The 12,729-nt window shown below is 31.8% G+C and overlaps 1 pseudogene; it reads left to right on the plus strand.

Annotated features, from left to right (window-relative positions):
• Positions 1 to 10,120: 10,120 nt before the first annotated feature.
• Positions 10,121 to 12,258, plus strand: LOC145120355 (pentatricopeptide repeat-containing protein At3g26782, mitochondrial pseudogene; annotated as a pseudogene).
• Positions 12,259 to 12,729: the final 471 nt, after the last annotated feature.

The following is a 12,729-nucleotide window of genomic DNA, read 5'->3' on the forward strand; positions in this document are numbered from 1 at the left end:
CCCATGCAAAAAGTAAAACCAATAAATGCGTATGATCACGAATTCCTGCACATAACAACAAAAACTTTCCCGGCAAGTAACATGATATCAACGAAAATAAAAATAAAAATAAAATCAAACAAATAACGAATAATCAAACAAAATAAATTAATTGAAAACCGTTCCCCGGCAACGGCGCCAAAAACTTGATGTGAATATTAAATGCACTAGGTTTTTTATTTATAATTCCTAATTTATCGCATCTAAACCACACCTTTCAGGCAGTGAACCTGATCGAGTATAGTATAGTTTTGATAAGCAATGGTGTCGAACTCAATGGGAACGGTAGTGAATTAATTTAAAATGTTTGATTATAGGTTATATAAAAACGCTCAAAAGTAATTAAATCTCGACCAAACAGTTAAATAGTAAATCTCGATAAACTAACAGAAAACAAATTTCTTTAGGTACTTTGGTTTAGACAGATTACATCCTAAAATCATAGATAATTGCACACATAGATTTGTTTATTCATGTTCACCGATTTCTAAAATGATTATGTTCATGTTCACTATTACTAATCATTTAGCAAACAAGTCAATTCAAACAGTGATCAATTAATTAAACTAACATGTTTCCTAGTGTTCAGTTCGTATCAAGACTTATTAAAATGTAATGTTCAATTGTTAATATTAATTTTTGTTTCTCTTTTAAATTTAAACAAATCTTATAAATAAATAAACAAATGAAATACTTGGATTAAATTTAGAAACTTAGAAATTAAAAGGAAACTTGCATTAATTAAATTGATATGTATTTATTATTAAATTTATTCCAATTTATATTTAAATATTATGTGAAATTTAATAAAATGGAAAAAACCATAAAATGACAAGTGGAAAAAACAATAAATCAAAAATCTTAGAAAATGACATGTGTCAAACGCAATGAGAATATGATATTTGCAAAAATAATTTTCATTTATTAGGATAGATTTGTCAAGGATGTTCCACAAAATAAGCAAAATTTAAAAAATGATCATAAGAACAACAATTTTCGTAGACATTATCTGTTATAATCTTGATGGCCTGTGATTATTTATTTATTTTGAGATTTTCATAGGTTACACCTACCAAAATCTAGATCGTAGATTACACATGAGAAAATCTAGATGGCATGTGGAATTTATTTTTTTAGAAATTACAGTCAACACTTATGAAAATGTAGGTGGCCTGTGATTTATTTAATTATTTTTGAGATTTTTGCAGTTCATCGTTGTGATTGATATAACTTAAGTGGTGTGATGATTGTTATAAAGTTCGTATTCGAAAATTATTAAGTTTTATACATAATTTTCACCAAATAGCTTACTATGAGCTAAAAAGTATAACTTTCTGGCATCCAAGTTAGGAGTGTAATATGACTATGATAACTCTTGTTACAAAGAACACAATGAAAAAAAAATCAACTCAAACAAAGTTTGTATGCATAATTTATGATGGATCAAAGTTTCTTTTTTTTTTCTTATATTTTTCATCGAATAACCTACTTTGGAGTTAACAGAAGTATGACTTTCCAACATCTAAATTTGGAGTGTAACACGTCAATGAAAGACCTTATTACAAAGAACACAATTAAAAAAAATTCAGCTCAAACACAGTTTGTATGAAAAAAGTTATGGAGGTTCGAAGTTAGAAAAAAAAATCTCATGCACCCCTGAAATCATGACTATTTTTTGCATTTATGAATTTTTTGGCTGTTTTATCTTTTGAAAGTTGGGTATTATGTCGTTTTCTCTTTTTACAAAGCAAAATGGGAATAACCCAATTTTTGCAAAAATTATAATAATAATAGTAATAATAAAAATAAAAAACTCTGTTAATGTATAGAGAAATTGAAAAAGAGTTTGAACTCTATAAACTAAATGCTTTTAAGTTTTAATAGGCAAAAGGTTAAATGGACCAGTGAGATCCTACACTTCGCATGAAGGAAGCTGCAGCCTATTCAAACTAGCTGCATCATGTTCAAACTAAAGTTACTTGATAGTAAGTTTACATTTGAGAGCAAATTGAATAAGCTTCTCCATCTCCCCCTCACTAATATACCCATCTTCATTATCATCAGCTTGCAGCATTGCACGATCTGTAGTCCAGGATACCCAACTCACACCAAGATCAATAAAAGCTTGTTTCAGCTCATCCCATGAAAGCCGGTTGTCTTTGTTGACATCATGTCGTTTGAAGAAAGCTAGCAATTCTTGTTCGTTGAGTTTCATGGGTAATTTCTGAAAACGCATCTCTGTTCTTTGACATATGTACAGAAATGGCCTTCGCATACTTAGTTTCCTTGTATTGAACGTTTCTAGTTGTTTAATGTATATGATGAATGATGAACGTAGGTATATGTGCAATAATTTTATAGTACTTCTCCAGTATACAAGTGTCTATTATGCATTATTCTAACCTAACTTTTCAAGAGGGTATCTAATACCCAGCCTCTTGGAAGAAAATGATAGGTTCTATGTGGTTATAACTTATAATTAATACTCTTCAGGAATTCGGTATTTGTGTTATCGTGTATGGCATTATCAATGACTTATGTACGTTGTTTTGTTGCAAGCTAACCATTATACTTGTTCAAATGCTAAAGCAACTTTGAAATACGATAGAGCAATCAATTCTATCCATCATGTTTGTATTTTTGTTACAAGATAATTAACCATTGCAAATTGCCCAACTTAATATCTTATTTTAGCGTTTTGTTGCTCGTTTTGAAATTTAACAATTATGTGGTTAATTAATTTGAAACAAAACTATAAATGATACAAGAATTCAATGACTCGTTATCAGACCTTCCAATAATCTTATAGTGAATCTTTTTTTCAAATTTATGTCACAGTGAGAAGCTTTTTGAAGCATATATATTGTTTTCAAAGATGCTGCATTGAATAAGAAGATAAGGAGGCATCCAACATATGATAGTTACAAAGATAAGAAGGCACCCAACATATTTGGTTGTTAAAGATACGTCTTCAAAGGATTCTATACTAAATAAGAAGATAAGAAGGCATCAAATATATGGTAGTTAAATTAGATTAACCCTTCAAGTGGCTACCCTAAAAAGCATTAAAGGGGATATTTATGTTGGGGTTTATTTTGTAAATAATAATAGCTTATTGCTTTAAGATTCCCTTTTCTTTTATAATTTCTTAAAAGCCAACATCTTTGTTAGTGTAGAATAGCTAGATGTTACGACACTACTAAAAATAGAAATTCATATATCAACGATTAATGTATATGTCATTGAATTCCATTACCGACCTAGCCATATGCCATCCCAGGGGAAATCTCTAGGCACGATCTATGCGAGAGATTCATATGTTCCGGTTTGAACAATTTAGTTGGGCCCTAGTCAGACCAAGCATGGGTAGAGATGCACAAACCCAGGATTCGGTCCGGTGAACAATCTGATCCGGTCAACAATCCGATCCGGATCCAGTCAAAATCCGATCCGAATCTGGTCAACAATCCGAATCTGATTTGAAACCAGTTTGATCCGGATTTTGTTAGCTTTTACCAGATTTTTCGACGATTTAAGAACCGGTTTTTGTAGAATCCAGCTTGTGATCCGGGGGTAAATCCGATTTTGAGTCCGAAAAGTCAAACCGGTTTGAATCCAGTCACCGGTTTAATCCGATCCGGTTTGGTCAAAACCGGTTTTTGGATTGGATCAGTTTCATTTCGATGATCCGTTTTTTGTGTGCACCTCTAAGCATGGGGCTAGGAATGGAGTAAACATGTTGGACAGACAAATAGTTGTCTGACTAGAGTACCATAAAGAAATGAAGAGAAAAGAAAAGAAAGTAATGAGAGAAAAGAAGAGAAAAGAAAGGAAAACAAAATTTTCATTTGTGCTCCCGAGTTGGAAAGAAATGGGAGGAAAGTTAAACATTTTGTTCTTTCTTTTCAAATCCTCCTAAATCGGAAGGAAAGTTAGGAGAGAAAGTTTTCCTTCCATTTCCTTCCACTTCCTTCCTTTAATGAAACTCGGGAGCACCAATCTCTCTTACCTTCCTCTCATTTCCGCCCATTTCCTTTCTTTTCTCTCTTTAAGTTGAACTCGGGAGCAGGGTGTAAGAGTTGTATAATGACACAATTAGTAATCGTTTACTACTTGTTGAATCTATCATCGTACATATGACCAACATAACTTAACTGTACTCATTAAGTGTGGATCATAGCCTTTATTAAATTGAGTTTTATAACAAACACAAGAATAATCAATTTATTAAGGTTTTTAATATTGAAAAATACTAAAATTTAACTTTTTTTTAACTTCTTTTGTAGATGGCTACTACTTCCGTAAACTTGTCCCTTCTATATCCCCTTGAGAAGGACAAGATCGATGGTGCAAACTTCGCCTTCTAGTATGCTAACTTGAGGATAGTCCTCAAATACGAAAGAGGTTGCACGTCATTGGAAGCCCTCTCCTAGATGCACCTTCTTATGACTCGTCTACTTCATATCATAATGAAGGATTCATAAGATTCATTGGACGTATTGAGATAACATCCTTTATGCTCTCATGTAAGACCTATGACCTCCAGAAGGTTCATGAGAATCAAGGGACATGTGATATGATTAAAAACTTAAAGATCATGTTTCAATAAGTTAATAATGGTCGTTTGTAAGTCACAAACAAGTCGTGGTATACATATCGGAGGAGCAACAACTAATTGATACCTTTCATTTTCAAGTGAAGAAACTAGTTGATCGAGTGAGAATCATGTAGGATCTCTAACTGTCCTTGAGTTGACAGATATACTTGAATTTGAAATGATTTTTGACATTGATGTTTAGAAGCCTCACATAGATGGATGGAAAGAATTATTGGACACATATGAAAGACTATTAACTCATCAAAATAAAAGAGTAGTACATTAGAAAGAAACCACATGGCATGCGAAGAGGAAAAAACAAGGCAATTTCCAATAGACTTCCTCTCACCATGGCAAGAAGGAACACCCTTTATAGGATGTTGGTTGCTTCCAGTGTGGCAAGAATAGTCATTATAAGAGGATTTATACAACTAAATACTTATGTTTAATTTTCACAACATTATAATATAATAGGTATAATCTGTATAAAGTTATATAAAAGGAGCTGCGAAAAAAATGGTTGCAAGAAGATTTGAACTTGCAACCTCTAGAAACATCACCTAACATCTTAACCATCTAAACCAACTACATCTTGTGTTATTATCTTATTAAACATATTAATATTATGTATATATACATTACATAAAACGAAATTTTTCTAAAAAAAATATAGTACCGAAATTTTTTTGAGGGGTATCCCGGGATCTATTGTGGATCCGCCCATGGGAGCGACTAGCTCTTGGATGCATGTCCCTCTTGTAATGATCTAAATGAAATGTATTCGCTCATAATGTTTCAAAACATAAATATATTTGTAATAATGATATTAGATAATATATAAATAATAATAAGCTAATAACTGTAATCAATCATCATATTATTCTAGGTACATAAAACTAAGTCTTAAATCTTATATGAATCGAGTCTTCGATCGGGATGCCTTAATTAGTTAATTTTCTCGACTCTCGGGCTAGACCTTAACGTGTCTCTGAATAACTACTCATGAGTTGGGCCCTTTGAACTAAGTTTTTGTTTATAAATGCTCAAAACTGGGCCTCACATCGATATCAAACAAAAGGTGCACTAGACCTTAATCGGTCTATGCATAATGGGTCCATGTGGGTCGAGCCTCTTAAACAGAAAAAAATAAATAAATAAATAAATATCACCAAAAATATTTATTTAACAATTTCTTTACTCTAATCAAGTAGCTATTTATAAATAGCCTTGTGGAAGCACTCCCCTGAATAACCCAATTTCAAATCTCATCCAAGGCACGTAGGGGTCGGCTATGAGTGGGCCAGTGGGCTGGACATGTTTTTAAGGCGCGTACTTTTTAATAATTTCTCTATTCCAATCAAACAAAATATTTATCAAAAAATATTCTAACTTCAATAGATATTTATTTACGTATTGATATGTATAAATAAATATAAAACATATTGATATATGTATAAGTGAAATATTTTTATTAGAATATATTTTTGACAAAACTGCAAAAATGGTCCCTGTGATATGCAGTTTTTTGGGTTTTAGTCCAAACTACAACTTTTTTTGATTGGTGGTCATTTGGGTCATGTTTGTATGTAGATTTGGTCCCTCGTAAAAATGAAATGACTATAATACTCTTCTGATATATTTTTTTATTTTTTTTCTATTTAATTTAAATGAAAAACAAATAATTAATTAATTTGGGTCTCTCTCTCTCTCTCTCTCTCTCTCTCTCTCTCTCTCTCTCTCTCTCTCTCTCTCTCTCTCTCTCTCCCCCCCCCCATATTCATGCTTGTCTTCTTCACCTCTACATCTTTAATACACAGAGTACAACTTTTGTAGAAATCCAAGCAACAAATCTTCTATGCTTCTAAACCTAAAAAATCAAGAACCGGGTGTAGCTCTCAATCAATTAACACCATTTTTTCTTCTTCTTTTTTCCGTCAAAATGTACACAGATTGAAAAAAAACAGGTATGTTCCTCATCATCTCAAATCCTAAGGAAATCAGCCCCTATCATCATCTCATATCCACAACTTGAGACCTGCTTATCAATTTCACAAAGAAAGACGAAAGAGACATCGAATATCCATCTCTGTCCCATCTTCTCGTTCAAAATCAAATAAGAAATAGAGGATCATTGAGAGTTGCGATCGAAAACACATACACACACACCTATTAATCGATCCAGCTAAGATAAAGAAAGGATATCCATGGTTCGATTTCACACGTAAAATCAATTTCAGATTCGAAATTGATTTCAGATTGCATTAGGGCTTACTGAGATTGGATCTTGAGAGATTGACGTGGTTAAATCTTGACAGATTCGAAATCGTTTTTTTCCCCTGATATGTCTTCAACTTCTCAATCAATTTCATCTGTTGTTCTTGAAGAGCAAACCCAGAACATTGAATGTTCGTGTGTGTGTCGGTGTGTGTTAAAGTGCAAACCTGTGAATTGATTTCCAAAAACGAAAAATAGATCACCGCTGACATCCGTCAACGACGAACATCACCATCACCTGCCAGTAAACCTAATAACATCGTTGTCGTCCCTTTTTTCTTCCTCCCTGTCGATAACCAAACCCTAAATCTTGATATTTTAGGTGGGTTTCATTGCGGTAGTTTGGTCTAAGGGTTTCAATGGAGGAGATGGTCAATTTCACGACAATGGAATGATTATCGAGGTTCATCGGGTAAGGGATGGGAAATAGCATGAACAAGAATTCAAGAACTGGGTGAGAGTTGGGGAAAATGGTTTGGAGAGAGAGAGAGAGAGAGAGAGAGAGGGAGGGATAAAGAGAGAGAGGATAAGTGGGCCCACTTTTATATTTAATAATAATAATAATATTAAAAAGTGAAAGAAAAATGAAAAATAAATTTATTAAGGGTATAATAGTCTTTTTAGTTTGGACAGGGACCAAAACTGCAAGCAAAGTAGCTCAAAAGGACCACCAACCCAAAAAAGTCAGGGTTTGAACTAAAACCCCAAAAAAATACATACCACAGGGACCATTTTTGCAATTTTGTCTATTATTTTGCATATAAACACGTATTATTATATTTAAACCCATAATTTTACATTTAAAACTATAATTTATGTATAAATATGACGTATTTTTAAATATAAAAATACATATTTATATGTAAGAATATGGTTTAAATATTAAACAATATATACATATTCATTTATACAAATACAACTTGAATGTAAAAAAAAATACATATTCATACATAATAATATATTTATAATATAGAAAATATGTATTTAGATGCAAAAAAAACATATATTATTTATACATAATGATATACGGAAATCTCCAATATAGTCTCAATATTTTAGCTTAATTTATGAAAAAGTATCAAACTAAATTTTTTTTACAGAAAAGCACAGATTATTGATTAAAACTTCGGAAAACCATTTTTGGGTCGTTTCGCAAATTTAGCCGGTATCCCGTCTTTTTGTTAATTTGGTCAAAATATTTGAACTTTTCTAAAAATCACGTTTGAATTAATGTATATTATTATTAAAAATCTTTTGTAAAATAACATATCTTTTTCATTATAAACAAATGAAATAAAGGTGTTGCTAGTTTCTACGAATGGAAATGTGGACTAAGTACTCCCATATTTCTAACCAATCACGTTAAACTTTATACGTTTCTCTAACATATCGTAGTGGGTGTCATGATGAGATGCACTTTATATGTGTTCATCAGATATTGATGTTCCTCTTGTTTTCTTTAAACTAACTACCTCCCAACCTATATACTTTACCTAGAAAAAACCATCTACACACACACACACACACACACACACACACACACATATATATATATATATATATATATATATATATATATATATATATATATATATATATATATATATATATATATATATATATCGAGAGTGAAAATTAAACTTTGAATGATAGTTTAAATGGAAACGAGTCAAGTGATTATCTATTAAAACTTTCATTCAAAGTTCACTTTTCACTCTGTATGGATGTGTGTTAGTAGATGGTTGTTACCAAGTAAGGTATGAAGATTATGCGGCAGGTAAGTTAAAGAACATAATAGGAACACTCACATAGTGCATCTCCCTATGACACTCACAAAGATGTATAAGAGGAAGGTAGAGTGTTTGACGTGGTCAATAACAGGGGAGTACTTAGTCCATCTTTTTCTTTGTTTATAATGAAGATTGAAGAAGATATGCTATGTTTATATATGATTTGTTAATAATAATATACATTAATTCAAGGACAATCTATACAAGAGTCCTAATATTTCGGCTATTAGTTAAAAATAGGGTAATTTTTAGAAAAGTTTCAATATTTTGACAAAATTAACGAAAAAAATCAGGTTGCCCACTAAATCTGCGAAAATGGTCAAAAAGGGTTTTTTTCCGAAGTTTTAGTCGGTATTTTGTGTTTTTTTAAATGAATTTAGTTTGTGACCTTTTTAATAAACTTTACTAAAATATTTGAACTTTAGTTTTCCCTGATGTTATATGTATCTACACTTTTTAATATGTGACTTGTAATGAATTTTTACAATTTTCCATATTTACTCACTTGTTGTACACATTTCACCAATAAACTTATATATTAATATTAAATTTAGCCAACGAACTATATTGTTTCTAAAACACCAATTTCTTCTAAGTCCTCCTAGGTATTTTTTCCAATATCCTCCTACATAATATTTTATGTTTATTTTGTACAAAAAAAATCTCGTTTTCACAAATCCGTTTTCATGAATTTAAGGTTGTAAAAACTCATTTATTACATATTCTTTTTTACAAAATTGTAATAAAGTACTAATCTTGTAGTAGTAGTAATAATAATAATAATAATAATAATAATAATAATAATAATAATAATAATAATAATAACTCTTTGAGCTACAATTTTCTCTATTCTTTAGAAATTGAAACATGTAACCAAACCGTCGACGCTCTATCTATGATTCATGAGGAAAGCGATCTAAGATCCACAATGTTTTTTCTTAATACGTTGATTTTTTTTTTATAAAATTACGTTTTCTATAACTTCTAATATCTTTTTCAATAAAGTTACGTTTCTGACAATATTTTTACAACTTAGTTTTTATAATTTTTTTGAAAACGAATATGTAAAAAATGAGTTTTTACAACCTTACATGCATGGCAATGAATAAGTAAAAAATATTAGAAAACGGATTTTATAAAAACAAATTTTTGAAAAGAAAAACATAAAAAATGTGTACAAAAAATAGTTTATTTATTTATTAGCTAAATTTGATATTAATATATAAAAAAATGATTTAATATTCATTACTTTTATTGGTTACATAGAAATTGTGAGGAAACCTTTAATCACCTAATTACCGGTCTTAATGATAATTTTTTGAACGGTTTAGATAAATTAGTGGTGAAATGTATTAAAAATAAATAAATAAATAAATAACCACATATAAACCGTTCACGTTACCAGTTTTGCACACTGGATGACTGGAAGTTGGCTCCATGAAGAATGTTTCGTCGGGGGTTAAACATTTGTAAGAACAACAATGGATTTGAAATTGAAAGCCATTACGATAGAATTCTTCAGTCCTGTACCAGTTTAGCTTTCCTGTCACAGATCCACTCCATTCTTACAACCACCGGCATTATCAAGCATAGTGTTCACTTGAATGCTCGGGTCATCAACAAATACTCCGACTTCTTGCATCTTCAAAGTGCTAGGTTTGTGTTTGACGCCACCGATCATGAATCCAGTTCGTTCTTATGGAACACGATGCTCCGTGCCTATGCAAACAGTGGTTTCTGCTCAGAGGCATTGGAGTTCTATTCCCTTATGCGCAAAACTGGCATTCGATCCAATAATTACACATTCCCATTTGCTCTCAAATCATGCGCTGCTAATTTGCTTCCTACCTATGGAAAATTACTTCATTCTGAAATAATTAGAACCGGATTCGGTTCAGATATCTATGTAGAGGCCGCTCTAATTGACATGTACGCTGGATGTGACTTAATCCAAGATGGTCGCAAGGTGTTCGACAAAATGTCAAAGAGAGACCTTGTGTGCTGGACCTCAATGATCACAGCTTATGAACAATCCGAGCAAGCTGACACTGCGTTGCATCTCCTTCATCAAATGCAACAAGAAGGTTTTTGTTTAGATTGGGTTACAGCTGTGACAGTTGCCTCTGCTATTGGCCAATTAGGAGATGCCAAGAGAGCTCAATCTGTTCATGGGTATGCCATTCGTCATGCATTTTTCCAAGATTTACCTGTTGTTAACTCAATTCTATCAATGTATGCCAAATGTGGGGAAGTTGAAAAAGCAGAAATGATCTTTCACCAAACAAAACAAAGAAACACCATAACTTGGAACTCTATGCTTACTTGTTATTCCCAAAATGGACAAGCTAGTGAAGCTTTGGCTCTTTTTGAACAAATGAAGATATCTGATATCAATCCTAATCAGGTGACAGCATTAATAGTTGTTTCATCATGTTCTTATCTAGGTTCACAACAACTTGCAACCAAAATCCATGATTTCATCATACAAAACAAAATAGAAACAAACCTAACTTTATGGAACGCGATAATGGACATGTATGCAAAATGTGCAGATTTGGACACTGCTTTAAGAATGTTCCAAGAGTTACCCTTGAGCCACTTAGATGTTACATCTTGGAACACTTTAATCTCAGGGTATGGCATGCATGGGTATGGAAAAGAAGCCCTCAAACTCTTCAACAAGATGATCAGCCATGGCTTTCAACCAAACCATGTCACCTTCACCTCCATTCTTTCTGCTTGTAGCCACTCAGGTCTTATTGAAGAAGGAAGAAATTGTTTCTCAGAAATGGAAAAATTCTGTGTTAAAAAAGAGCCAAAACATTTTGCTTGTATGGTTGATATGCTTGGGAGAGGTGGATTTCTAGATGAAGCTTATGAATTGATAAAGAATATGTCATCAGAACCAAATGATGAAGTATGGGGAGCTTTGCTTTTGGCTTGTAAAATTTACCGAAATGCCACTTTAGGGAAAGTTGCAGCTGATAATCTTTTCCACCTTGAACCACAACATACTGGATATTATGTACTAATGTCAAACATCTATGCAACTTCAAGAAATTGGCAAGAAGTTGGAAGATTGAGACAAGATATGAAAAATAAAGGATTAAGAAAGCCTGCGGGAGTTAGTTTGATTGAGTTTGATAACAAGTTGCATGGTTTTCACACTGGGGAGGAGTTTAATTCTTTTACAAGAGAGATTTATGAGAAGGTGGAAAGAATGGTGGTTGAGATAAAGATGGTAGGTTATGTTCCTGATTTGTCATGTGTATTTCATGATGTAGAAGAGGAAGACAAGCATGGTATGTTAAGTTATCATGGTGAGAAGTTAGCTTTGGCTTTTGGGCTTATGAATGTTATTGATACAAAATTGGCTATTCGCATAACTAAGAATCTTAGAGTTTGTAGTGATTGTCATTTGGCTTTTAAATTGGTGTCTCGTGTATATGGAAGGAAAATTATTGTGAGAGATGTGAATCGTTTCCATCATTTTGAAGATGGTTTTTGTTCATGCAATGATTACTGGTAAGTTCAAATATGTGGTTCCTAAGCTGTTCATATGGGCACTCTTTGTTGCTTCTTGTTTGGTATAACTTTTGGTATGGGTGATCAACTGATCATATAGTAGTGTAAGGTCAAATTTATTTTTTAAAACAAGTTAAGTGAACATAAAAATTCTCATAACCATTAACTTGATATCTTATAGATTCTATTTTAAGTTATCTTAATAGTTTTAATTTCTGTATTGAGTTATTCAATTATCATATTTGTATTTTTTAAATAGATTATGAATATGAAAGTATGCTAGAGAAAACTCTCGCACAACTAGACTAGTATGCAACAATATCACAGTTATATTATCTGAAAAACTCATTTGTATTTTTTTATTACATTGTTTACAGGACATTAAAATTTTGAGAACTTTACCTTCCTTAGTATGTATGTAACTAGGCCATGTTTTTATGCCAACAATTATATATGTATATATAATATGGTAGTTATTTCTTTTCCAAATATTAATTTATAAAA

The sequence above is a fragment of the Lactuca virosa genome, chromosome 6, assembly GCF_052849685.1.
Source record: "Lactuca virosa cultivar CGN04683 chromosome 6, Lactuca_virosa_CGN04683_v6, whole genome shotgun sequence".
NCBI lineage: Eukaryota > Viridiplantae > Streptophyta > Magnoliopsida > Asterales > Asteraceae > Lactuca > Lactuca virosa.